General features: G+C 43.2%; 1 protein-coding gene across 1 annotated transcript in view; it reads right to left on the reverse strand.

Moving 5' to 3' along the window:
- ATP2B2 (ATPase plasma membrane Ca2+ transporting 2) overlaps positions 1 to 23,979 on the reverse strand; it is a 666,717-nt gene extending 642,738 nt beyond the window's left edge. The window contains exon 1 of the mRNA XM_072598490.1: positions 23,846 to 23,979. The gene's annotated coding sequence lies outside the window, so the exon portion shown is untranslated. The remainder of the gene's footprint in view (positions 1 to 23,845) is intronic.
- Positions 23,980 to 25,090: the final 1,111 nt, after the last annotated feature.

Raw genomic sequence — 25,090 nt, forward strand, 5'->3', positions numbered from 1 at the left:
CGTGGGGGTGCAGGGCTCCTAACCCCTGCAATGTGGTAGGGATAACTGTATCATTATTGTTATTATTTAAGGAAGAAGATGGTGCTATCAAGTAGGAGGGGCAAGGAAAGGTTTCCTGTAGGATATGGCCTATGAGCTGAGCTTTGCAGGAAGCCAGGAACTGTAGGAGGCAGAAGTTAGAGGGAATGCATTCCTGGCCATGCCCCTGGCCTCCAGCAGGCCTATCTCCCTGTTCCCTGAGCGTCAGTTCTCTGCTTAAATATCAGCTTGAAGTTCACAGTCAAACAAGTCCACCGCTATCTCTTGCTAGGAAATGGAATGTGATCATTTTGGCTCCTCCCCGCCAGGTTGTTTCTCAGGACCCTTTGGAGTATTTCCTTTCAACATTCGCGGGTATCACAAAGAGATCTCTTCAAGAAGAATGTTTTCAGACCTCTCCCATGCTTTCACATTCTAAAGTCTTGCTTGACAGCTCAACAAACAAACATCGACTTTTTGTTCCATTTCCAAGTTAACATCCTGGGACCTGAGATGACCAAGTTACTTATGTTCATCCAGGAGGATCCCTACACTCAAAAAAAACCAAACAAAAACACAGCACTAAACACAGGGACACTATATTGACTTCTTCTAGGAAACAAACCTAGACACTAATTTCTAATACAATTCAATGGGCATTTATTAAGCACCTACTACATTCAAGGCATTGTCCTACGAGCAAGAGGAAAGGTTTCCCATAGCAGTTGGCACATAAGCTGGGCTATTACTGGGATACAAAGATACAATAAGAAACAGCGTCTTCCCTCGCAGAGTTTACTGTCTAACAGGGGAGGGAGAACAAAGTACAACATGAAAACAAGTATACCTCTCTATGTGCATGTATCTAGATTTATAATCATTCGAGGAAGGGGTGGATCAGGAAAGGCCTTCTGCAGGAGAAAGGCGTAGGGAGCACACAAGCTAAGCTTGAAGGAAGCCGGGGGTTCCAAGAGGCAGAGGTGAAGGAGTGCATTCCAGGCAGGAAGAACTGTCTGCAAAAGGACCCAGGTGGGAGAGGGAATGTGGATGGCAGCCTCAAATATGCAAATGTGACTAAAACAAAGAATGTACAGTGTGTCCCAAAAGCCTTAAGTTTTAATAGCTTAAAACTGTACTAAGATTTTTGGGACACCCCCATAGGAAAAAGGATTATATGAAAGAAATCTGGAAAGATAGGTTAGGGAACTAATTCAATGCCCTCTCCACTATAAGGGGCTGCCTCTCTAGGGTAGGAAAAAAACGTAAGTTAAAATAAGCATATCAAGAAACGTATCAGTTGCTGATGAATATTAAATGGTTTTTTCTTTGGCCACCAAAACCAAATTAGCTTCATTTCCCCGAAAAAGAACACTAAACTCGATATCAAATCCAGGAACACTCTGGATTTGAATCCTACCTCTCCTGGTAGATAGTGCAATGGTTTACCTGAGGTCAGTAAGATATGAGCTGTGTGACCCCAGGAAAGTCATTTCATCTGTTTGTCTCCATTTCCCCTTCTGTAAAATGGGGATAAAAACACCTACATCACAGGATTGTTGTGAGAACCTACAGAGAAAGCATATGTAAAGCACTATTTAAATGGTGTTTATTATTATTGTTCAGATGACTGACAGTCTCAGTTTCCTCATCTGTAAAACAGGAACAATAAGAGCACCCTATATCGTCTGGGTTCCTGCAAGACATGGGAAAATGTAGACAGCTTTTTGCAGTTCTTAAAGTGTTACATAAATAGGAGCTATCATTATTTTATGCCAAAAAAAACAACAACAACATTAAAACACCGGCAACAGTGGAAAGAAAAGGAGGGGAGCCAAGAGCCAGGAGGCAGATTGTGGGTGGGCTTTAAATGGCTCTCAGAGGAGTCTGTATATTATCCAAAGAGTATAACCAAGAAGTAACTTGGTTTGACCTATGCTTTAGGACTACCAATCTGGGCAGAGAGGATAAGTTGGAAAGGGGAGACAGTGGAATCGGGGAGACCAATTAAGAGGCTACTGCTTTAGTTCAGAGTGAAAAGCAATAAAAGAATAGAAGTAGGGTGGGTGGGAATGTCATGGGGAAGAAGGAAGCAGATAACAGCTCTAGTTAGCTTACAGCATTGATAAGTTGGCTAGTGATTAACTATAGGAGGTAGACATGGTGAGAAAAAGAGAAGAGGATGCCAAGGTTGAGAACTTTGGAAGGGTGCAACACCACATTAACAGTCAAAAGTCACCAATGAAATTTAGGTTGTGAGTGTCGCCTTTCCAAGAAGCTTCAGAGTTTTCATTCAAATTTCCTCACTAAACACTACCTGTTCCTGTAAGAGTATTGAGTCTTCCAATTCTACAAAACGTCACATAGACACAGAGGAGTTAAGCAAGTTGCCCAGGATCACACAGTAGTTTCATGAACTAGAATCCAGATCTCCTCCTTGCTAGAAACAATGCTCTTTCCAGGAAGCAGCCTGCCTCTGCTTGAAAGGTGGGAGAAAACTAAGCTATATTTGTATAAACAGAAGGCTTATTATGAATCATGTAAGTTGGACCAAGAATCTTGGAGTTAAATCTTAAACCTATAAACTTACATGTTACCTACCAACTTGTGCCCTCGACTTGCCTGCCAAAACTAAACTTGAAGCAACACGAATTCAATTTATATTCAAAGACAGGAACCAAGTTAGAACCCAGATACAGCCCCGGAGAACTGAAAATAGCCCTAGCGCTCATCTCCCTCCTCTCCCCAGCCTGGGACTCATTTATTTCTGTTCTGCATTGCTCTGGACTAACCCACTGGAGAGGGAGAGAGCTGGCCTGCAGCTAAGTGGCATTCAACCTCATGGCCCCTTTCTTCTGGCAAGTAATAAATGTTAGCAAGGACCTGCCAGAGAAATAGATGGGGTGAGCATGGTGAGGTCACAGAATGAGCAACCAAGGGCTATGCCTTCGACAGAAAACCAGCCTCTGTCCCTTCTATGCTGGAAGGGTTGTCTGTACTGTAAAAGGTCAACACTCTTGGTTTGAGTTAAAGTAGAGAATAGGGGAAAATAGTACCAGAAAAAAAACTGACCCTGCTGCCATGATGAGGATTCCTCTGTGCCATACAGAGCAAGAGGGAGGTGGAAAAGTGAGGGTGAAGAACATGAGGGTGAAGTAGGCCAGGGGGCCAGATCAATCAGTCAGTCAACGAGCATTTAATTGTTTACAATGCAGGCACTGTGCTAAGCATCTAGGATACAAAGAAAGGCAAAAATAAAAGTAAAAAAAACTGAAAACACTGAAGATAACCCCTGCCCTCAAGGAGCTCCCATGCTAATGGGGACACTCTTTAGGCAGACACCAATACCACACATGATACTGTAACCTCAGAGGGAAAGGCCGTAGAAGCTGGGATTGATGGGAGCCTTCTTGAACTCCTCTTGAATCTCTCCACTTAACCTGGCCTTTCATATTCAAATCTGTGGCCATTTCTGTTACCTCTTGATTGCCCCTGCTTCCCACCCAAACCCTCCATTGTCTGATATCTTCTGATTGTCTCCAGCTGTTTCCAGCCTTTGATCCTCCTAGGATTCCCTCCTCGGACTTCTCCTCAAGACCCTCCCATCATCACCCTGGACTACCAGACCACCCCACCCAGATCCCTCCTATAGTCTTTTCTGTATTTAGTTCCATCTCACCTCCATGAAGGCGCTCATATTCAATCCAGCTCAGACTCTGTCTAGCTGAGATTCTATCTGGCCCACTTGAGAATACAAGCGTTACAAATGCTTAGCCTCTTTAAGAGCCAATCCCAGGTGGCGAATCTTTAATAAACTTTGTTTTCTTTGGCTTTAAGAAGGCTTGAGTCGAATTCATTTGAGCATGACCCGAACTGTTAGTATTTTGGGTCCCCAGTACCCCTAAACCTCGTCAGGATGACAAGGAAAGGATGACCTGCAACAGAAGGTCAGATATGAACTGCATCTTGAAAGAACTGAGGCTGCGGAGAATGGGGCAGAATCTTCCAGGAATGAGAGACAGACAGAGAAAAGGCACTGAGATAAGAGATGTTATGTCCTGAATCTTTTCCAGAATCTTAGAATATCATAACTAGAAGGAACCCTGGAGACTACCTAGATTTGGAGAGAGGGAGGACGGAGAGATCCGCTCACGAAAGGGTCACAGATCCTGAGAGATCACAAGTAAGAAAAATAAGATTCCAATGAGGGAAAGCAACTTGCCCCAGGAAAGTTGTCTAGTTAAGGAGGAGATCCAAGATCCAAAATCATCTCTGACCCCAAATCCATTCTTTCTCCCACACAGCTACCTTATCTCCATGCCCTTATCCTATAGAGTAGGAAACTGATTGGAAATGACCAACCTAAGGACAAACAACTAAGTTTTGGAACATTCCAGCAGAAAATTAAAGGAGAGGAAACCTCTTTATACATCGAAACACTCAATAACTCCTTTCCAGGAGACTTCCTTGTGGCAGAGAAAGTGACTTTGCATGCAACTTTGTTATACTCAATAAAATAAAACTGCCTATTGCACTATAATAAATAATAATTATTTATTATACTATGACTAGTAAATGGAATGAAAGTCCTTGGCCAGATATCAAATAGGATGTAAGGAAGTATCCCCTTGGATATTGGACCATTATCCTGGATTCTCATTTCTCCAGGAAGAAATTATTAATCTCCATTTAAAGGAGAATGACAGCTTTAAGACAAAGGGAAGTCAAAAGAGTCAGCTCATATCCCTGACCCATCCCCTTCTGGCTCACTTCTTTTCCCAGGGAAGAGAGGAAAGCAGAGCAGGGCAGATCTTAGCCTCCTCCCAAGGCAGACTCTCCCTCTCCTCCCCCCTTCCTCACCCAATAGCTCTGAAGACACCAGGACAGGTAGAAGATGTAAGAGCAGGGCCAGGTAGCAGGCTGGGATTCAAGGGACAAGCAGGTCCAGGGTCTCAGTGTTCACAGTTGTCTCCTCTGTCCTTCAGCCCAATCTCCACAGAAGGCTATAGTAGAGGGCCCTTCTCCACACACAGTGACAGGAAGAGTTTGGTGGACCGAGATAATCTGGCACTTAACCCTTTGGGTGTCATGGACCCCTTGAGTAGTTTGGTGAACCCTTCTCAGAATTATGTTTTAAAATGCATATAATAAAATACATAGGATTGCAAAAGAAACCAAATATATCAAACTACAAGTATTCCTTTAGTTCATAGACTTCATATGAGGATCTCCTTCGCTAGAAGCATAGGAGAAGCATATTGGATCCTACATGTCCAAGTAAAGAGAAAGAATCCAGTGAGCTATGTCAGGAATAGCAAATTTACTTTTCCTAATTCTGCTGGGCAATGCAACTGACATTATCACCACCTACTTGCCTCATTTCCTCAATTTCCCTATTTGCAAAATGAGAGAAATGGATCTATACACCTGGCTGCACAGGCCAAATTCATGAGTAGGCTTCTATTTTGTCTCTTCCCAAAAAGCCTCTCCTAAGGCCTTGTTTACAAATTGGCATTACAACACAGGGCACCTGCCCAGCCTCACAGCACTTACAACACACTAGACACCTTTTCACACAGAAAGAACATTTCTTGAGACAAACCTACACACATAGGTAACCTCAGCCCCAAATAGGTTTCCCCATCCTCTCATCTGAAAAGGGGAGAAGTAAAGAAAGGAGCATTAGCTCCTTGACATCTAGTCCCCTAAAGTCCCTTTCAGCTCTGAATCTACAATTCTTCACACTCAACTTTAATGTCGGCTGAACAACCAGAAATTCCTAGGTGGGCTACTTGCCTGGATACAGCCCATCACTCCTTTCCCACCTAGGACAAGAGTTAGAAAAGATGCTCAAGTCAGTATAGCTTCTTGGATAAGCCAAGAGTCATGACAGTGGGGAGGGGAACCTGGAGCATGAAATTGATTTATCTCCAGCTGTACCCTATGAGCTTCGGAGTTGGAAGTTAAAAATATTCTTTCCCCTACTCAAAAATGGAAACCTTCCAGAGTCACCCTCCTACACACTTCCACTCAATTTCTGACTCTGGTTATAAAACCTTGCCACCAAAAATAGATTTCAAGGGGATTTCATAGCCCCATTCCTTAGCATAATTGTGGTGTTCACATGTACTTTTTTGTAAAATTCTATTTCAATCGTTGAACTCTTTTCAAACCCCTGCCCCCTAAGTCTTAAACATCAGGGTGAGCTTCATTGCCTCTCTGTTAAAAAAAATTGCTCCTCACATTGTCAGGTAATGATCATTATAATAATTGCCAGCATTTACAAAGTGCTTTAACATTTGCAAAATGCTTTACATATGTAACCACATTGAGCCTCACAACAACCCTGTGAGATAAATGCCCTTGTTATCCCCATTTTACAGATAAGGAAACTGAGACTCTGAGAGGTTGTCATTTGGACAGGGTCAGGGAACTAATAAATGTCTGTGAAAGGATCCAGACTCCCAGGCTATACCACCTAGCTGAGAAAGGCACTTGAACAGAGCCATCCTCTGATCATTCCCCACCACCAGCAACTCATTTTGGTTTCAGGGATGCGACACCTACTCTTCCCTTGGATGACCTCCACACTTCTCTAGTCTGTGCCTCTTGCCATCCATCCTTCCCCCTCCTTCCTTCCTTCCTTCCGTTTCTGCCTCACCTCATTTCACCTTCTCTTATCTCTTCTACCCCCTAAAACAGGCATCACCATTCTTCCAGCCACCCAGGCCTGAAATCTTGAGTCATCTCTGACTCCCACCCTTCCTACACAACTGCCTTGCCCTTCCACATGAGCCATTTTTAGAACAGGAAGAGAACTAAGTCCAACCCCCTCTTTGACACATGAGGAAAAGAAGGCCCAGAGGTTAAGTGACTTGCTCAAAGTCACACAAACTAGTTTGTTACAGAGCTGGGACTAAAATAGCACATAAAATCCTAAATTGAAAACTGGAAGGGATCCCCAGACAACCAAAATACAAGGTAAACAAATATAGCAACAAAGGTCTACAACAAACTAACAACAGAAAGCCATTTACAGATTCCTTTCTAACAGAGAGGAGACAAGGGAGAAACAGATCTGAAACATTAAACCAACTAGATCTCACAAAACACACATCCTGCAGATGAACTGGGGGGATCTCATACTACAGAATGGAGGAGGGAGTAAAAAGAAAAGAGGAGAGGGGAAAACAGAGGGGAAGAGGCAATAAATGACAATCAGATCAAAAGTTAACAATGAAGGGGAAAAAACTCTCAGTCTCAAAAAGAAGAGCTCTTGTACAAAATGACTAAAACTGGAAATGTTTTACATGATTGCACATGTATAAACCATATCAGATTGCTTACCATCTCAAAGACAAGAGAGGGGAGGGAGAGCGAAGGGTAGAATTTGGAACTCGAAACTTTAAAAAATAACTTTAAAATTGTTTTAATATGTAATTGGGAAAAAATAGAATATTATATAAGTAAAAAAAGAAGAAAGCCTTACAAGAGAATGGGCAAGGAGGAAAAGGGAAGGATTCAAATGCAATCTTGTTTCAGTGGTGGGAGGGAGTATCATTGATGAATGCACACATTGGGGAAGTGAAATCATCTATAAAGGGAGATGGGGACCTTACAATAGGTATAATCTGAAGAGATCTGGTGTGTAGAAAAAAGACTGACTCATCCTGCCTCAGGAAATGGGGAATCAGAGTTCCTAGGGTAACAGACACCCAGAAGAGTGAGAGGGTATGGACACAAGGAGAAAATTTCATAGCAAAAGGCGAGGGGGAGGAAAGATGACCACAAGGAGGGCAAAGGTTAACAACAAACTGCATAATTAGGGACACAGGAAAATTCCTACCATGGGGCAATATCCTCTCTATGACATGCAGAAATTGGTATTTCTAAGAGTAAGGCTCTTAGGAAAAGGGAGCTAGAGAGCAAGATCTATAAGGCAAGAACACAGAAACTGCTGAAAAGGTAGAACTCAAAAGAGGCATCTTGGAAGCATTAATTCCATGAGGAATACAGAGACTAACAAAAAACTAAATAAGTATAAGGACCATAAATTAAAGAAAAGTAGAGAAAAGACAGAAAAGGATAATAAATAATGAATAGAATGAGGGAAAGAAATTCTTTTTTAGAAAAAAGTTACAAAAAATGAATTTTTAAAACTAACAAAACAAGTTAAAAGGAAAGGAGAGGAAGGAGGATTTTACTTGGCTTTATTTGAGGGGAAGAATTAAATAACTAAACAGGAAGAAGAGGAAAAGGGACTAAGAAGTAAAATTTCAAAACTAGAGACAACAGAGTAACAAATGGGAAGGGAAAGGAGAGTTGAGGATAAGGAAATGAGATCTGGTGAGAATCCAGTGTCCTTAGATTAAGCTAAAATAACTAGAGGTACAAAAGTACCACCTTTACAGAGGGAGGGGGTAGGTGGGAAATCTTCATTTGGAAAAGAATGATATTAGAGACAGAGGAAAATATAAACCTAAATCTCATAACTTTAAATGTGAATGGCTGAAACAATCCAATAAAAGTGAAAAGATTGATAGATTAGATAAGAAAACAAAACCCCACAATCTGCTTGCTTACAAGAAACATTTTTAAAAACAAAAACATTCACGGAATAAAAATGAGAGATTGGGAAAAAATTTTTACTATGTATCAGGTAGATCCAAAACAGTGAGACCATGCTGTCAAGCAAAAAAAAAAAAAGAGAAGCAAGAAAATTACATTAGACTGAAAGGAGCCATAGACAACAAAAGAACATTGAGATTAAATAGACATCCTCTAAATGCCCTACCATTTAACTTCATGAAGGAAAAATTAACTGAACTACAAAAATAGCATAGACAATAAAACAATAGTGGCAGGAGGTTTCATTGTCCATCTCTCAGTTTTGAATTATTCTAACAAAAAGATAAATAAAAGGGAAAATATAAAATTGAACAAATTTCTGAAGAACTAGAACTAAAAAAGTTTATGACATCTTATAAATGGAACTACTAAAGAACATGTGTATTTCTCAGTACCACATGGAACATTTATAAAAATTAACCACCTATATTAGGCCACAGAGATATTACAAACAAATGTGAAGAGGCAGAAATAGCAAACTCATCCCTTATAGACCATAACACAATAAAAACAGTAATATATTCAAGAAGCACAGACAAAAGATCCAAATGGACACATAACAATGAAATCCTAAGTAATTGAGTTAAGAAACTCACAAAAACAACAAATATTCATGTGAAAGAAAATGATAATAATGAAACAGCATACCAAAATTTCTAGAATGCAACTAAAGCAGTCCTCAGGAGAAAAAATAATATTCCTACAAACATACATTAACAAAGCAGGAGAGGATTTATTAAATGAATATTTAATTTTAAAAAGTAGAAAGCCAACAAATAAGTAAACCTAAAATAAGCACAAAAGAGAGTATATTAAAAATTAGAGAAATCGCAAACCAAAAAAATAGATTATAGAAAAGTTTTTAAAAAAAAAAACTAAAAACTGGCTCTTTGAAAAGACTAATAAAATTGATAGGCCTTTATCCAACCTGTTTCAAAACAAGACAGAAAATTGTTTTAAGAAACAGCAAATGAAGAAGATAAAATCACAACAAAACTGAAGAAATTAAAAAAATTATCAGAATCTATTTTACATAGTTATATGCTAACAAAACTGAGGATACAAAAAAAAGAGGAACACCTTCAAAAATATAAAACAGCCAAACAGAAGACCAAATAAAGATCTTAAATAATCCATTCCAAGAAAAAGAAATAGAATTAGTTTTAAAGGAACCACAAGGAAAATTCCTGGTCTTGAAAGATTCACAGGAAAATTCTATCCTAATTTTTAAAAACAATTAGTACCAATGCTTCACAAATTATTCTCGAAAATCAAGAAAAACATCTACCTTTATGAGACATAGTCCTAATTCCTAAAACAAGAAAGGATGAAGTATAGGAGAATTACAGACCAACAGAGACCAACATCTATGAATATATATTCAAAAATTTTAAATAAACAGACTACATTAATTAATCCAAGAAATCATTCATCCTGACCAAAGTAGGTTTATACAAGCAAGCCAAGGAGGGTTTAAAGTTAGGAAAACAATCAATATAATTAATCATATTAAAAACAAACCTATCCAGAACTACATGATTATCACAATAGACTTGGGGAAACTCTCTGACAAAGTACAACACTCTACAAAATATAGGAACACAGAGATTTTTTAATATCATAAAAACATCTATCTAAAACCAAAAGCAAACATTGCATTCACTGGGGGTATACTAGAAGCTTTCCCAATAATACAAAAGCAAAGCAAGGATGCTCGCTGTTTTGACTATGGTTTGATAGTTCTAGAAATGCTAGCAATAGAAATAAGATGAGAAAAAAATTAAAGGTGTAAATATGGGTAAAGAAGAGGTAAAACTTTCCCTCTTTACTGAGGCTATCATGATGTACTTAGAAGATCCTAGCGAACCAGCAAAGATACAATTGAGGTAAATAATAACTTTAGCCATGTTGGAGGTCAGAAAATAGTCTTAAAAATCAACAGCATTTATACATAACAACAAAATCCAAGAGGCAATAGTGGAAAGGGAAATTACATTCCACATAACTGCAAAACACATAAAATTTCTGAGCATTAATGTACCCAAGTCCATAAAATACTTATATCAATTCAATTGCAAAGCTCCTTTAAGCAATAAAGGACAAAACAGCTGGAGAAATATTCAGTACTCATGACTAGGCCATGCCAATATAACAAAAATGATGATATAACCAAAATTAACTTATAATTTTAATACTGTCAATCAAATTATCAAAGTGATACTTTACAGAACTTGACAAAATAAAATTCACTTGGAAAAATAAAAGCTCTAGAATATCAAGGTAAATCATGAAAGAAGGGAAAAGGGGAATAACACTTGCAGTCCTCAAACAGTATTATAAAGCATCAATCATCAAAACCATCTGTTTTAGGTTTAAAAATAGGCTTAAACCAATTTTTAAAATTGTTTTAATGAATCAGAATAGAAAAAGGAATGGAAGACACAAAATTAGAAGAGTCCTCAAAGACCACCTAATTCAAAACCCTTGTTTTCCAGATGAGGAGACAGAATCTTAAAGAGGTTAAGTAACTTGTTCATGGCTACACTAGTGAGTGTCACCTGCAAGATTCAATCCCAGGACTCATGGTTTCCAAGTCCAGTCCTCTATCCAGGACACCATTCTGTCTCTCAATCTCCTGCCTCCCAATTCATGTTTCTCTCTTTCCCCAGTCATGTTGACTCATCCCTCTTCTTATATTCCATCAGTCAACACATTTTCTTTTCTTCCTTCACAATGGCTGTTGTCCTCTCTGTTCCCATCGTCATCGACACCATCCAAGTTCAGTTCCTCATCAATACATTCCTAGCTCCTAACTGGTCCTTCTGGTCCCTGGAGTTAGAAGGGACCTTTAAGGTTATAAAGTGAACCAGGAGTTCCTGACTTTTTGTGTGTATTGTGGTCCCCTCTCACCGTCTGATAAAGTCTAGACTCTCCAGAATAATGTTTTTAATACACAAAATAAAATATGTAGGATTACAAAGCAAACAATTCAATTGATGTAATTTTTCCCATCTAAGTTCACAGACCCCTGAAATGGTTTTAGTTAAGAACCCCTGATGTAGTCTAAACCACCCCCCCACCTCCTACATTATAGACATGTGTAAAGTGAAGCCAGATAGGATAAGAGGTATTATTATAGAGATATTCAGTAGAAGAACCCAGATGCTTTGATTTCAAATCCACTGCTTTTTCTCCTGTACCTCATTCCCACTCCAACCTTTAGATTATTCCCAACCCAATCTTTCTAAAAAGCCCATCTTTAACTCAAACCCTATAATAGTTCTCTTTTGATATCTCATCACGTCTAAACTGCCCTGTCCGGTATTCATGGCCCTTTCCACTACTCCTGCTCCACTAATCAGGCAGCTGTTCTCTCTAATAAGTGAACAAGTTTAAGAAGCCCCTATGCCTTCACTCTCATGATCTCTCTATCCTGCAGTGATCTTCTCAGTGACCTCCACCTACCCATATCCTTGCTCAAGATGATTTTTTTCAAGCTCCTTCCCTAAATTCCTGCCACAGTAAAGTAATATTTAGTCTATGCTGTATTGTCTTGTGGGCAGTTAGGCGGTACAGTGGATAGGATGATGGGCCTGGAGTCAAGAAGACTGGAGTTCTAATGTAGTCTCAGACACTTACTGGCTGTGCAACACTGGACATGTCACTTAACCTGTTTCCTCATCTGTAAAATAAGGATAACCACAGAACCTAGATCCAGGGTTTCTCTGAGGATCCAAAGAGATAATAATTGTAAGACACTTAGCAAAGTGCCTGGGCAGCTAGGTGGCATGGAGTGCTGGGCCTGAGGTCAGGAAGACTCACCTTCCTGTGCTCAAATCTGGCCTCAGATACTAACTATGTGGGCAAGTCACTTAACCCTGTCTGATTCTGTTTCCTCATCTATAAAAATGAACTGGAGTAGGAAATGGAAAACCACTCCAATATCTTGGTCAAGAAAACCCCAAATGAGGTCACAAAGAGTCAGATACAACTGAACAAGAACTAGCATAGTACCAGGCACACAATAGGCACTATGTATGCATTTGAGGGGCTATTGCTCAGAATTTCATGCCCACTCTTTTTATCTTACTAACTAGACTTTCTGGGGGCAGGGCCCTGCCTGTCTCCTGTTCTTCTATATCCTGCACAGGGCCAGAGTAGGCCCAAATGAATAACGTGTGTTTACTGCTCTTTTCTGTTCTAACTTCACTGACCAAGCTGGTCACTTCAAATATCATCTACATCTCCTCAGAGCCTCTGATAATGTCCTACTACCCCCTAGAGGAAAATCTGCTGTTATCATAAGAGCCCTTCAATAGCTAACACTTACCATATCCATTCCCTCTCAGTACCTGTCACAGCCCAACCTCACACCTTCTGTCCCAGCCTGGATGACCCTTCTCTCTGCTGACTGTCACTCTTGTGCCTCAGAACCCTCCCTCCACTGTCCTATGTAACTCAAACACCCTCCTACTCGATTTTTGGACACACACCCCCAATCTCCTTCCCTTCATTTAATTAAACTACAGCTCAAGACCCACCCTGCTCTAGGCAAACCTCCAAAATGTCAGATTTGAAAGGGAGCTTAGAGGCCATCCCTTCCAAACTCCTACCTACTGCAGGAATCATCCCCCTCCAGAAATTATCCCCAGCAATTGGTCCCACAGCCTCTGCCTGAATATCTCCACTGATGGAAGAACTTATTATCTGACCATGAAGTCAAGTGCATGATGAAAGAGCTCTCATTTTAAGGAGACTCTTTCTTAGAATAGAAATAAAAGTGTAATCCAAGGATGCTTAACTTTTTATGTCATGGGCCCTTTGGCAGTCTGATAAAGTCTATGGTCCCCTTTTCAGAATAATATTTTAAATGCATAAGGAAGCCAATTATATTGAAATAAAGATGTATTTTTTTCCTCCAAGTTCTGACCTCTCTGAAAACTACGCATGGCCCTCTTGAGATCTTACTAACTTGGGGTGGGGCCCCAATTCCATTTAAGAGATATCTTCAAAGGTACCATCTCACACCTATAAAACTGGCTAATATGACAAAAAAGGAAAATATTGGATGGTGAAGGGGATGTGGAAAAACTGAAACACTAATGTACCATTAGTGGAGTTGTGAACTGATCCAACGATTCTGGAGAGTAATTTGGAACTATGCTCAAAGAGCAATCAAATCACACATAGGCTTTGATCTAGCAATACCACTGCTAGGTCTGTAACCCAAAGACATAAGAAAAGGAGAAAGGATCTATTTGTACAAAAATATTTACAGCAGTTCTTTTTGTTGCAGCTAAGAATTGGAAATCAAAGGGATGCCTATCAATTAGGGAATGGCTAAACAAGCTGTAGCATAGAATATTAATAATTGAATATTATTGTACTATAAAGAAATGACAAGCAGGATGATTTCAGAAAAACCTGGAAAGACTTACATGAACTGATGCAAAGTGAAGTGAACAGAATGAGAACGTTGTACACACTAACAGCAAAATTGTTCAATGAAGAACTGTGAATGACGTAGCTATTCTCAGCAATATAATGATCCAAGAAAATCCCTAAGGACTCATGATGAAGCCTACTATCTGCCTCCAGAGAATGAACTGATATTGATTAAATACAGACTGAGAAATGCTATTTTTCACTTTCTTTCATTCTTTTTCTCCTATTCGAGTCTTTCTGTACAAAATGACTAATGTGGAAATGTTTTACATAACCACACAACTATTACCTCTACATAACTGCTTACCTTCCCAGGGAGCGAAGAGGGGGATGAGGAAGGGTAGAATTTGGAGTTTAAATCTTTTTTAAAAAAAATATTAAAATTGTTTTAATGTGTAATTGAAAGGAGCAATAAAATATATTTTTAAAAAAGAGATGCTTTCAAACATCTGAAGATTGCTACCAAAAGAGGAAGCATGATAGAGTGTAAAAAGATACTACTGCTAATGCTCACTACCTATGTCACCTTGGGAAAATGACATAAGCCCTCTGAGCCTCAGTTTCCTCTATCTGTAAAATAGAGGTGAGTGAACTAGGCCACTTCCAAGGCCCCTTCTAGATCTGAATCTGTGATCGATATGATCACATCTCCCAAAGCCTTCTCTTTTCCAAACCAAACATCCCTCAAAGATTTAAACGATCCTTCCCATCACCTAGTTTCCAGATGTCTTGCTGTATTGAGTGAGAGCCTTCAAAGAAGCATGATTCTTTCTCTGACTCACCAGAGAAATCTCCACCTTGTTGCTTCCCTTCTGTGGTACCCTCTACTCATCAGCATGTTCCTGTTTCTGCAGACTCCAAGTCACTTTCTGCACAAGAGTATAAGCTTCTTGAGGGCAGACAAGATGTCTCCTTTTTAATCTATAGCTCAGGCATCTGGGAACAAGGTCATGTACCACCTGTTTCACTGGAGTGCCCACCAGGCCACACAGAACTTAAAACATCATTGTCCCAACACAGAAAGAAGCTTCATGGAGGAAGTGATCACTGAGCATGAAGAAGGGGAAGGATTTAAACAGATGCAGATGGGGAAAGAAAGAAGGGCAGTTGAGGCATTGAGGACACTAGAACAAAAGAAGGGACAGAGACAGAAAAATCTGGATTGTATGCATTCAAGGGCCAACAAGCATCCCATATTGGCTAGAGCATAATGCCAGACGGGGGAATAGTGAATCACATAAAGCTGGAAATGTCGATTGGAGAAAGCCTTGAATGTCAAACTGGAGAGTGAACAATATTTAGGCAATGAAGGGCTTCACACTCCCAGGCTGTGGACAACTCACAGTCCTCTGTCCAGAGTTTCTGCTGCCCTGAGCCTCCCACTGCCCAGCATACACAACACAGGGTGCACAGTAACCAAGGACTCTTGGTGGACAAGGGCAAGGGAAATACTCCCTGGATTAAAAAAAAAAAGCTGAAGGGAGCCCTTGTACAAAGCATCCGAAACCTCAGCCCCATCAGTCAAGGCAGCCATCATTTATTTAGTACTTACTATGTTCAAGGCACTGGGGAGCTGAAAAGAGCAAAAACACAGCCCCACCTCTGCTTTCAAGGGACTCTCATTCTAACGGGGGAGACAGCATCATATGAAAAACATACAGGATAAACAGGAGATCATCTCAGGGGTCCTAGCCACCAGAGGGAAGGCACAGGGGGAGAAGTAGAGCATAGTACCCCAAACTCCCAAAGGGTGGGAGGAAAACCGAGCATCTTTGTCTCCTAACTTGTGTGAGATGATGCTGTCTCAACCTCATTGTGCCCTATGTGGCCAGACGCACACCTGTCAGGCACCTTAGTATGGCTTTCACATGGATCCTGGTCCTTCTGTGACAGACTAAAGAACAGACATAGCCTCTGGTCTTCAGGGAAGATTTAAGTGGCATGTGGAATCAGGGGAAATGACTCATATTAACTGATCACATAAAAGGGGGATCTAACAAAGCGAGTAGAGAAAAAAAGCCTAAAAATGTGGTTGGCTTTGTAAAAATAATCATTTATGGAAAATTATTTACACATATACCCTTTATGCTCAATTATCTGAAAGTACAATCATCATGACTTGAGCATTAATTTGTTAGTTTCAGATTAACTACTTTATTTGATTACTATCTTTATAGTCTGGCACTCATGAGGTATAAACACTGCAGTTTTAAAATATTAGCCAGAACATCACCACGCACCCTTCGTGCACTCAATAAATATATGATGGAAAACTCATTCTATCTCTCCCTTATGCCTATATATGTGGTACATATATATATGTATACACACACACACATACACACACACACACACACACACACACACACACAGACATATACATCATGCCACTGGACCCAAATGGCTCAGGAGAAGAAGGTGAGGTTGATGACCTTGCACATACACCACGGTCAATGTCACAGAAGGAACTCTGGGTCAAGGTGAGGGATGAAGTAGATGAGCTCTGAAGGTCTGTTATCCTAGCTATCTTTTTCCCATGTTTCCTCCCCTTTTCTTCCTTGATCCTCCTAATATGTAATGACCTTCATTCTCAGACCTTGAATAACTGTTTTACAACTTTACATATTTGTCATTATTTTCTTTGTCATCCCCTCATCCCCGGACTATTACAATAGGCTGATGGTTGGTTTCTCTTCCTCAAATCTTTTCCCACTCCAGTTCGTTACTGTCAAATTAATCTTCAAGTGCAAGTCTAACCACATCAGCTCCCTATTCAATAAACTCCAGTGGCTCCCTCTCACCTCCAGGATCAGATATCAAATTCTCTGTTTGGTTTTCAAAGTCCTTCCTAACCTGACCCCCTCCTACCTTTCCATTCTCTTTACACTTCACGCCCACCATACCACCTCTTCTGAAATCCAGTGACACCAGCCTCTTTGCTGTGCTTCAAATAAGACATTCCATCTTCCAGTGTTGTGCGTTTTCACTGGCTGTCCCCCATGTCTGGCATGCCTTCCCTCTTCATCTCTGCCTCCTAGCTTCTCTGGCTTCCTTCAAATCCCAGCTAATACCCCATCTTCTACAAGAAGCCTTTCCTGAATCTCCCGAATGCTAGTACCTTTCCTTGGTTACTTATCTCCAATTCATCTTACCTGTATCTTGTTCATACACAGCTGTTTGCATGTAGTCTCCCCCATTAGCTCCCAAGGGCAAGATTTGCTTTTCGTTGTATCCCTGACACTTAACCTATTGCCTAGCACACAATAATATGATAAATATTTATATTTATTATATTAATGTGATTATAATTAAAGCATGTCTTTATAATTAGCATCATAATCATATCAATGTTTTATTATGCACACTTAATAAATGCTCCTTGACTTGACTTTCATTCTAAGGCTTCTTCTACGACTTGCTTTGGTAATTCCAGGAACGTCATTGTCCATTATGTTTATCTGTTTCTGTGTCAGTCGCCTTACTAGGACTGTAAATTCCATAAGGTCAGGGGCTCATCCTGTCCTACATTTGCCATCTTGCCCAGTAACATCTATTGCATCGGATGACAATCTCTTCCCTTGCCTCATTCTTCCATTCCATCTTTCTTTCCATTCTACCTCCTCCTCTCTGAGCTCCCCCTTGCCTTATACTTTTTCTTCTTCAATTCTCTTTCTTCTTTCTGGTCTTGATCTAGAGTGTCCCTCCTCTCTCTTCATTCTGCCAGAGCCCTTTTCCTCTTACCTCTCTGCTCCTTTGTCTCAAGTTCCAGGACCCCACCATTTCCTACCATCTCCCTTTTTTTTTTTGCTGGCTTCAGAGTTCTTGGAACAGTAAAGCTGCAATGATTCCCTTTAATGGAGGAGGAGGAGGAGGGAAAAAGGTTGGGCTGAATTAATGAAAGATTTGAGTAATACAATGTTATTAAATTAATTCCATTTTATTATCTTCAAGTAAGAGCAGTCACACTGCTGACCCCAGGAAAAAGAGGCTGAAGAATAAGTGCTCTAACAAATAGGTAAGAAGCCATTTATAATTAACACATTCATTGTTTCAAATGTTGCTATTAAAGGTCTCTACTCTTTAAGTAGGTTAACGTTTCCCTGGCTAATACAATCGATTTGCTTAGCAAACTCACTTCTTCAGTTCAGATCAAGGTAAAAACCTATTATAAATGGTTCTCTCTATTTCCCAAATCCAGGAGTTGGACCATGGTAGGACTGCTTTCTAATCTGGCTACAGCAGGTTTTCCTTGAAGAGTAATCCTGTGCAGGTGCTTTCTAGCTGAAAGGAACCCCTCATTTTACAGATGAGGAAACTGAGGCCCAAGACAGTTAAGTGACTTGAACAAGGTCACACAGGTAGTGTCAGAGTGATATCCCTCAAAGAGTTCTCCACCTCCTTATTCTGTCTTGACAGTTGCTGCTAGGAGGGTGATCAATAGAAGGAGAAAGGAATCTTCTTTCACTAAAGGTGGGAAGAATTTAAAACTCTTTTAGGTTGGGAGGAAGAGGAGAAAAGAAAGCTGATCTCCATCGTGGGACAGCAGAAAGAAAAATGTATTTCCTAGTTTTCTGATTTCCCAGGTAGAATTTAGGATGCATTTTCTCCATGGAAACTATAGTTCTACTGATGAGGTTATTACAGACCATTAGGGCTGAAAAGGGTCTCAAAGATCTTGGACTTCAGTTTTACAGATAAGAAAACTGAGGCCCACTGGGGCAAAACTATTTGTTCCAAATCACAAGGTTAATATATCGGGGCCAGGGAAGAAAAAATGCACAGGTCTCCAGATTGGCTGGCCAGCTCTCTCTTTCCATCACACCCATGATACCTCTGACTCAGGAGGTCAGGTGCATTGTGGGTTTCTATCAGGTCATCTGGGAACCTAACCACCGTTTATAAGATGGTTTCTATGGGAGAATATTTTCCAGGTTCCAAACAAGCCAACTTACAGGTGAACTTTTAGAACACAATCCCACTGCTCCGCCTGATTGTGTGCTGTCTCCACTGTACCGGGAAGATGAAAGAATGAAGATAATTGCTGATAATTGCAGCTCCTGTAGCAATTATCCCTCAACTTCGCTCACCTCCCTCCACCTCCAGTATCCCGTCACTTCCATCTAAACTCTCAAATTCCCTTTCCCCAGAAGGTATGGAGATCCAGGAGCGGGGAGAAGAGGGTAAGGAAGCTTTGCCAATAGCAATTTACTTCCCAGCATCTAGTATGGATTGCTTTTAATAACGATGACTGTAATACTAATAAATATTTTCATATCACTTCAAATTTTGCACAATACTTCGTTATCTCTTTAGATCTTCACTACAAACCGTATTAAGGTAGGCGTAATTATTAACCCCATTTTATAGAGAAGGAAACTGAGGCACAGAAAGGTTTACTGACTTGCCCCAGGTCAAAGAGCTAACAAGTATATGAGATTGGATTTGAACTCAGATCTTGACTACAAATCCAGCACTTTTTCTGGCAGCTGGCATCTGAGATTTCTGCCTTGCACACACCGCTAGGTACTCTCAGGCACCTCCCTTTTCATCACCCCCTCTCACTCAAGTGCCTAGGGAAACCCTAGGAAGTCACAGTGTAGAGAAGAGCACACTGGATGCATATCCCAGCTCACACAATTACTTCTGGGGGCCTCAGTTTCCCCATCAGTAAAAGGGGGATATTAATCCTTGCACTACCCACACTCCATAGGGTTGCTGTGGGAAAGCATTTTGGAGACTTTAAAGAGCTATAGAAAAATGAATTGATATTCTCCCCCAATTCTAGTACCTTCCCTCAGTTGATTACTTCCATTTATCCCAGCTATAGCTTGTTTGTACCTAGTTGTTTGCATGCGGTTCCCCTCCCCCACCATGAGACTGTCAGATCCTCAAAAACAGGACTATCTTTTGCCTTTCTTTGTATCCCCATCAGAGTGACTAATAAATGTTGGGTGGCTGACCTCTCCTCCTCCCACCAGGCACCCACCCACCTGTCTTTCTTCTCAGAACCAAGGCAGTAGTATTAGAAGGGCAAGGATGTTATTCCTATTGCCCCTTCCCCCTCTAATTGCATAGACTGCCACGTACTTCACCCATGACAAGCTGAAGCTGGTAGCACAGAAATGTTTGGTTGTGCCATGTACAAATATACCCACATAAAGATATGTCTGCCTCCCTGTCCCCTCTCCCCACCCCCCACCTGTCCTCAAGTGTGGCCCTATGACTGAATCCAAACTTCACAAAACAAATCCCCTTAATAAAAGGACTTGTTTTGTAAAACTTAGACTCAGTCAGAAGACCACACCCAAGGACCTAGAGGGCCACATGTGGCCTCAAGGCTGCAGGTTCCCCACCCCTGGCCTATACCAACAGAAACTCATGGGGGCAGATCTGACAGGTACAGGCTCAGGAACTGTCCTCTGAGACCTAGCCTAGTTCAGTTCCCAACCAGAAGACTGACCCCTGCCCCAGCAAGTCATAGGATCCTACATTTGAACCAAGAAGGGATCTTAGCAACAATTGCTAAGATCCATGTTTTACCCTTTTCACTAAGGTGGGAAGGCCTTTCCATCTATCAGTGGAGGGAATATAACACCAATGATGTCACATAATTTTTGAAATACTTAAATATAGTGTGAGCGTGGGATTTAGACCTGTGATTTCATTGGTGGAAAAAATTCTCAGTGAACAAGAATCTAGATATCTCTAAAATGGGTACTAAAAAGCAAGATATTGTCCCTGGCCTTAGAGTCAAGAAGATCTGGGGTAGAGTATTTCTTATGACACTGAATGATTCCAGGAAACAAGAAACTCACTAAGACCTAAGTTGCTGAGCAGATGCTGATCTCCGTTGGTATAGAGAGAGACCCCTATACCAAAGAAATCAAAGGACTAGGTTTCCTTCTCTTACCTCTTCCCCTAAAAAAGACTAAGCTACAAAGAGCATAGATTTGGAACTGAAAGGAAACTCAGAAGTCATCTACTACAACCCCATCATTTTACAGATGGGGAAAACTAGATGCAAATAAATAGAAATGTGAAAATCTCTATAGATCACACCAAAATGAATGAGAACTTAAAAGCCTGTGGACAAAGGGCATTCCTTTCTTCTCAAAGTTCTGACCTTGGCCTGTAATGCCCCAGGAAGGCTAGGATCACCAACACCAGATGACCAGAAAGAGTTAATGGGAGTAAACAGAGAGGAATCATGGGCCCAGGGCTCTCTGTCCACCAGTGTCACATCAACCAATATCCCTATGCCAATTCTCCTAGCCATGGCCCCACTTCATCTTCCTAGGGATGTATATATCACCTGGACCACAGTAACCTTCTCAATACTCTCTGTTTCCTTTCCCCATACAAGAAGCACCCATGAAGTCATCAGAAACTGAAGACCAAGGTGAAATTCAGGTTTAAACCAAACAGCAGTGAACTAGGTTCCCCTCAGTCTCTTGTGCACTTGACTACCACCATCGCCAGCTGCCTAGATCCCACTCTTGAGACCTGAGGTCCTATTTCTTCCTGAATTTTATTATGAAGCAATCCCCAACATAGTTGCCCCCATTCTCCTCTCCAGTCCTTGGTCCCCTGAGAGAAAAGGAGGAGCTGCCAAGAAATGAATAAGAAAACCTAGGAACAAAAAAAAGGGAAATAAAATGAAACCAAATATAAAGACTAGAAATCAGAAATTCAAGTATTAGTTAGTTGTTTTGGCTTTCTGGAAGAATTGTGAAGTCCTATCTTTCTTATCCCTTTCCCAACCTTGTCTCTACTTCATACTGGAGAAGAGGGGAAGAGAAGTGGACTGGGAAAGGGAGGGACTTAACTTTCTTGGAGAAAAGCCGGGATGTGCTTTCTGATTTATTTGGCAGGTGGGAGGTGGAAGTAGGCTTGGCCTAAATATTCTGGGTAGGTCCGAATCTCTCATTCTCAAAGTAACTGAGTCAATATTGTAGAGATGCACTCCCTTCTTAGCCATGAGCCAGACAGTCTAGACAGCTTTGGCTGGCCGGGATTTCCCTGATCCCACATTCTCCTGCCCCAGGCAGGTCCTTGTCTCAGTGCCTTCCTGTTCTTCCTCTTTCCTTTTTAATACTGTCCCTGAGGAATGTCTCTAACTCAGGCCCAGCATTAAGCATTGTCCCCATCCCCACCCCAATTAGACATTTAAGGGATTCAACAGAAATTAGCCGTTCCCCCAGAGGATGCTTTAAAAAAAAAAAAAACCTATTCTTTATAGGCATCCAAATCAAACCTTAACTTAGCTTACCTTAGGGAAATCTCATCCCATCGGACAAATTAACTGAGTGACCTTGGGACAAGTCACTTCTGCTCTCTGGGCCTCAGAGACCTCCTCCTTAAAAAGAGAGGATTGTACTAGAATGATTTCTAGATCCTTTCCAGTTCTGAAGTCCTAGGCATAAAGACCCACAGGCCCTGGCCTTGATTCAGGGTATTTGCACCTTCCCTGAGGACGTAGGTTTCACATCCAGTTGGGCACAACATGCCCAGTGCAAGACAGTGCCTGGCACAAGCTGCTCTTAATAACTCGAATGCTTTAATGAACAAGTTCAGGGGCCTGTGAAATGGACAAGGTTCTGATTCAGCACGAAAAAATCAGACTTGACAACCCAGGAGCTAATTCACTTGCTGGCGGAGATTTCCAACTGCAGCTAACCGATGCGGGGAACCTAAAAGCCCCAGCAGGGACAGAATTTAGGCTACTCCACCTTCCAGGTGGGAGAATGTGTCCAAAGAATCTGAGGTCCGAATCCAACAAGCCGCAGAAAGCCCGCAGGGTCAGACCACCCGGCAGAGCCAGAACCGAAAAACTCCGAAGCGAAAGAGGGCTGAGCGCCGGGGCAGAATCAGGAGGGGCCAAGCTCTAGGATGTGGAGGAGGAGCGGAGACTGTAACAGGTCCCGCCCCGGCTCCTCTCGGTCAGGGAGCATCTCCCCTCTCCAGCCTCTGAGCCGGCAGTCACGGTTCCTGGACCAGGGAGGACGCCACCCCCAACACACACATCCACCCCATCCCTGGGGAAAGGCAGACGGACAAAGCAAGCATTCGGACAACCCCAAGCACTGTGAGGGATACGGGGATCCGCCGGAACGCCGGAGGGGTCTCCGCCCTCCTTGTGGACTCCGACGCTCCAGAGGCTGTCCGAGAGAAGAGACCCTCTCCTCTCTCGGGTCACTGAAGTCCTCTGTGCAGTGACGTCCCCCTGAGCCTGAGCTAAGAGAAAGGAGAAGGGGGTACCCCTCCCCCAACTCCAACCAAGTGTCCCCCGTCCGACCCTTCTCCAGGCTCCTCCCCTTTTCAAGCCGCGGCTCAGGTGCTCGAAAAGTTTCCCACAGATAAGACGCCCTAAGACCCCCTCCCCTAATTTAACCTCCCCCCATCCACTCGGGTGCCTAAGCAGCAGGAACCCCAGCCCCACCGGGCTGCTGTCTTTCCTCCCACCCACCTTCGGCCCCAGCTCCCAGTCCATCCGTCCGTCCGTCCGTCCATCCCTAGCCCAGGCCAGCCCAGCCTCGGCTGCTGGCCGTGCTCTCCCTCTGCCGCCGGCTCAAGGTCACAGCTGACACCGCGCTCACTCTTTGCGCCGGACTCCCTTTCCCTGGCAGCCCCGGCCTGGCCCAACCATGGCGGGAGAGGGATTAGAGATGCAAGCCCCCCTCCCCAGACTCTCTGCTCGGAGCGGGCCAGGGACGGGGCCGGGAGCCGCTGGGCCCTCGGGAGAGCTGCCCCGCCTCACCTGAGTGGGTTCCGGGCGGCGGGATGCTGCGGCAGCCGCTGGTGGCGGTGCCGCGGCCGCTGCTGCTGCTGCTGCTGCTCGGGCTGCTGCTGCTGCGGCCGCCGCTGCCGTCCGGACCCTGAGCCGGTGCCCAGGCGATCGGGCAGGCGGGCGTGCGGACCGGCGGACCGACGCTGCGGCTAAGGCTGCGGCTGCGGCTGCTGTGCCGGCTGCTGTGCCCGCCGCTGGCTCCGCTGCCGCTGCCCCGCGCCCCCACGCCCTCCCCTCGGGGGTCCGCCCCCGAGGCTGCCTCCTGCTCCGGCTCCGCTGCGCCGCCCGCTGCCGCTGCCGAGGCCGCCCAAGCTGCGGCACTGCGCTCTGCTCTCCTCTCTTCTCCCCTCCTCTCCCCTCCTCCTGACGCGGTCCTCCCTCCCTCCTCTCCCTCTCTTCTCTCTCCAAAGTCCGAGCGCACAGCTAGGACCCTGCGGGACCCCTGCACATATGGTTCCAGCTTCGCCACCCCCCAACCCCAGCTGGCCCCACGTGTTCGGAACTGGAGCCGGTAGTGGGGGAGAACAAGATCGGGCAGGAGTTGGGGAGTGGGGAGGGGGTGGAGAGCCCCAGGAGCTAGGGGCTAAGGTTGGCCAGACCGAGCCCCCCTCGGCCCCCAACCACCAACACTTCCCAAGCCGCCTGCAGGCCTTAAAGCTTCAGGCTCACCCCCTACCAGTCCTGAGGAGTTAGGGGCGGGTCCCAGTTGCCACTGGCCTGGACTGGCCTAGGCTGGAGGATGAAAAGATGATGGATGGGGTAGTTCCCCACGCTGATCCCCTGGCACTCAGCCCATGCTGTCCCCACATTATCCCCATCCCAGGCTTCCCTCACGCACCTGTGACCCAGGCTTAGAAGGAGGGTGGACAAGAGTCGCTGTAGCCTTCCGAAAGCTGTCCTGGTAGCTAGAAGGGAAGGCTGGGGCTGGATGTGGAGGAGGATCCTTCCCAGAGATCTTAGGAGAGAGGACCCAGACTCCCACATAATAGATCTGGGAACTGGAGGCAGTTGGTGACTGCCCTCACCCCCTCCAGCCCAGTGGGACTATCCCAAAGAAAGCGGGGGGCCGACAAAAGGGCGGGGTGGGGGGGAAGACCCAAGGATGAAACCTTTTTCGTAAAGAGGCTTCCCTCATGCTACCCCTGGAAGCTGGAAAACTGAGCTCTGCCAGGAAGCTGGGCCATCTGACTTCCCCCTCCCCCTTGGTCTCCTCCA

Source organism: Notamacropus eugenii, chromosome 3, assembly GCF_028372415.1.
Source record: "Notamacropus eugenii isolate mMacEug1 chromosome 3, mMacEug1.pri_v2, whole genome shotgun sequence".
In the NCBI taxonomy this organism is placed as follows: domain Eukaryota; kingdom Metazoa; phylum Chordata; class Mammalia; order Diprotodontia; family Macropodidae; genus Notamacropus; species Notamacropus eugenii.